This window comes from Capsicum annuum, chromosome 5, assembly GCF_002878395.1.
Source record: "Capsicum annuum cultivar UCD-10X-F1 chromosome 5, UCD10Xv1.1, whole genome shotgun sequence".
Lineage (NCBI taxonomy): Eukaryota > Viridiplantae > Streptophyta > Magnoliopsida > Solanales > Solanaceae > Capsicum > Capsicum annuum.
In genome coordinates, this window is record NC_061115.1 from 29,643,361 (window position 1) to 29,647,421 (window position 4,061).

Below are 4,061 nucleotides of genomic sequence, written 5' to 3' on the forward strand. Positions count from 1 at the left end.
ATACTTTTTTGTAGATAAGTAATCCAAAAGGGAAAAGGTTAATTCAGATTAATATAGGAGTTGTACAACAACGTGTGTAACACTACTCTACTTTGTATTCTTTGGCATGAAATCTAACACTTGTATTACAAAGTAAGCTTTCAAAGTTTTCCTGTAGTAAATGATACATAGTCGCAGTGTACGATCTCCAATGTAGCTAACGACTTTGTTCCCACTCTCTAATGTAATTAAATACTTCAATGCATGTTTATTATCAAATATGCGTGGCTACATTCAATAGCAAGGCTTCATGAGTTCTCCTTCTAGTCAAATAAGATCCATGTGTTATTTCAACCCCTCAATATTGCATTTGTGTACAAACTACTCCCTACCTCATTGTTACTTCATCAAGTGTTTATTCACGTGTCTCTTACTAGTGGACTATTATCCCAAAGCTCAATAATGTTATGACTAGCAAAGTAAAAATCTCAAGGATTAAATAAACTAAATAATTGTAATGACCAAAATTTGTGATTTTTTTAATATTATGTGTTTTGATCATATTTTCCTTCTCCGTAGTTACTACATGTTGATTTTAAGGTTCAAAGATAGTTGGCATGGTTCTCGATGCCGATCAAAAACGAGTTGTGCGAATTTGTGATTTTTAGAGGCTTAAGGAGACATATAGTTGACTTCGCTCAACATTTATTGTTCAGAGCATTAGATGACAAAATGGACTATGCCATCAGATCCAAAATGTTGGAGTTAATAGCAAAGTTGGTTCAGTTTTGGGACTGTTATATCTTATTACAATCCCTCATTTGAAAAATCGTGAAATCTGGAGGTTAATTTTGTATAAACGAACTTTTTTCAATAATTTGACATTGCCATTAAGTCCAGAACGTTGAAATTAGCCTAGTAGCATACATAATTTCTTCTGTCGGGTCCCAAACAAATCCCAAAGATCCGTTCGTACACATTTTTAACTTGACTTCTGTTGCTGCTAAAGCAATTTTTGGTGCGTTAGGTTCTTCATAGAGATTGCGTGGACACGTGTCGCAATCCGATCCATGATGATTTCCTTCACGCGATAGCATAGTGATGGTATTGCGATCACGATGAGCCAGGTGGACTGGATCGGGTTGACTCATCGCGATCAAGAGGCCCAGTTATGCGAGCGCAATGACCAACCTCATTGCCGGTCAATGTTAACCCCTATGATTGCGAGTAGGGGTGGGCATGGTACGGTACGGTACGGTATTTTAAACTTTGGTACGGTAATTTTGGTTTTCGGTATCTAAAAGAACAATACCATTACCATACCAAATTAGTTCGGTATGGTTCGGTATTTTTAAATTCAATTTTGATATTTTACGGTATGGTAATTCAGTAACCATACTTTATTTGATTTCTAATTACATATATTCATATAAAAAACCTATAACTTTAAATTTTAAAAACGTCTCAATCATGTTAGGTTAACAACTATCTTTGTTAATCAATTACACAAAAATATTATTTCAATCACGATTGAATTGTCCGAAATGCAAACTCTGAACAACAGTACCAAAACTTAAGCAAAGTACTCCGAAATAATAAGCTTCCCAAAAAAATTATTTTTGAATAAAAGCTACTTTTGTGTTCAATTGGCTAATGGATGATATATAAATATATTTAATAATCTTATATATATATATATATGGATTTTATATGTTATTAAAAAACTTTGGTGCGGTATACGGTATTTCGGTATTTATTGCATAAATATCAAATATCGTACCAAATACCAAAATAATTTAAAATTCCTACCAAATACCATAACATCTATACCACGGTATAAAAAAATTTGGTTTCGATCTGATATTCGGTAAATACCATACCATGCCCACCCTTAATTGCGAGGTGGGGAGGCCACGACCGCGAGGTGCTGTTTAGTGAACAATGTAAATTTAATTTTTATGATTTTACTCCATTTTTGAACCTCCAAGCTTTGGGAAATGTGATTTCAAAGGTTTCAATGTTGATTTTCGTGTGGGTAACTTCAAAACTCATAATTTCACTATTCTCCATTAATTTTATTTTCACAAACGCCTTTAAATCATAATTTTAAAGTGAAAAGGTGGGGGTTTTATCGTTAAAGTTTAAATAGGATTTTTCTTTACTTTGAACCTCGATTTTAGCACATTTTCATGGGATTTTCTCTTGTATGCTCCTATAACCTTGACAATGTGTTTGTGAAACAAAATTCTAGTCTCATCTCCTTCATTTTTTAACTCATTTTTTGAATCCGTTTTGACCGCGACCCAAATATGGGCAATATGAGTATTGTTAGCTTTCTTTTAACACGTAGATGCAATATTTGAATGTTGAAGTTCATTATGAGACTGTTCGTGAGGGAAAGACTCCGTGTTGAATCACTTTGGATCAAGATTTTGTTGTTTCAAGATAGGTTATGACTTCACTTTTTTCATATTGAGTTGAGTAGTTAATATATGAGGCTTAACTTTGAATTTCATCGTTTTGAGTAGGTTATGAATTTCATCATTTTGAGGTAGATTATAACTTAACTTTATTCAAATTGAGTTGGGTAGTTAATATATTTGGGTAGTTAATACTTGCTAGGGGTTGGGGAAAGTAAAGAAAAAGAATAAGCTAAACACCTCTATAGAAGAATCCACCATTCTATACTATTCATCATAAAATTTTTAATAAAAAGTTATTGTAAGATTAAAAAACTGACAAAGTTCTCAACAGGTGTTATTAGTTCTTTTTAATATTCTAGCACAAAAGAAAAAAACATACGAGAATTCTAATTTATTTTAACAAAACTGACAAAGTTTTCGATGAGTCCTTTTTTTTAAGTTATTGAATTAGATGAGGTCGGGATCAAGAGTATTCAGGTCTCGGCTCGAAGCAAGTACAAGAAATTGAGGGGGTCTCAAGTCGGGAGTGAGGTCTCGAGTCGGGGTCAGGAGTTTAGATTCGAGAGACAGGTCCCAATCGGGTCCCAAATTGAGATCAACCGACTTGAGGTTGGGAGTTGGGGTCGAGATTGGGAGTCAGAGTCGGGATCAACAAGAGGGAGTTCAAGGTCTGGTCTGAGTCATCATAGTATTTGCCAAATTATACCTAAATTCTCTTGAAACACCCATTTTCATTTCTTTTTTTCAATATAAATACAAAGATGCATAACTCTAGATATCAATCGGCATTTCCACCAAATATTAATATATTCCAGTATTGTATCTTCCAAATGCCGAACTGATAGTACAAATGTAAATGCTACTTGCTTAATGACAAAAATGGTACCAAGAGTGGACTAGGATATGTTGTCACAATACATTTCTCGTGCCACTTTGTGATGCTGCCTAAACAATAAAAAGATACAAATTGGGAAAAACTAGACCCGGAAGTCACTAACCTCACACTGCACTTCTCTTGTTCCTGAAGTTCTCTTTGAACTTCTTTTTTACTCTGGTTCTCTGTCTTCCCAGAGACTGCAGCTGCAACTCGTTCCCACCGTTGGCTGGTTTCCTTTGGAAAGGTTTTCAGAGCTTGAACTAAACCTTTTTCTTGAACAGCAGACCGTATGTCAGAATTTGAACTCGAGGAAACCCCATTTGCTGCAGGTGCATCCTCAGTTTTTTGGTTGTGCGCGCTTTTGACTGGCGGACTCGGCTAATTTAGCACTTCCATTTTCAGGCTTGCTACTGCTATCTACCTCCTCTACTTTAGCCCTCGTGGAAAGAGGAGAGGCAATAGTTGGTTGCTGGCTTTCTTTTCTCGAGGAAGGAGTCAAAGGCTTTGGCAGAGTCAGGTTTCTGGAGCAAAACTGTTTTCGTAGCCTTCAGGATCTCTTCAACTGTCCTTGCAGTACCAATATATTCGGAAATAACTTGCCATCTTCAAGAGGTTCCTATAGGATATTTCAGCATCCCCTTTCTCAGAAGATCAATTTCTTTTTTGCTCCAAGGTTTCTCCCTTTTCTCACTGCTCATCGGATGAACTTGTCTTTTACCCTCCAGAGAACCATTTTGCCGCAACTTACTATTTCCATCTTTATTCTCATAATTCGAGTTGTG

At 35.6% G+C, this 4,061-nt stretch overlaps 1 pseudogene; it reads right to left on the minus strand.

The window, feature by feature from the left end:
* Window positions 1–3,219: 3,219 nt before the first annotated feature.
* The window catches only part of LOC107872381, a 6,275-nt pseudogene continuing 5,433 nt past the window's right edge, over window positions 3,220–4,061 (minus strand).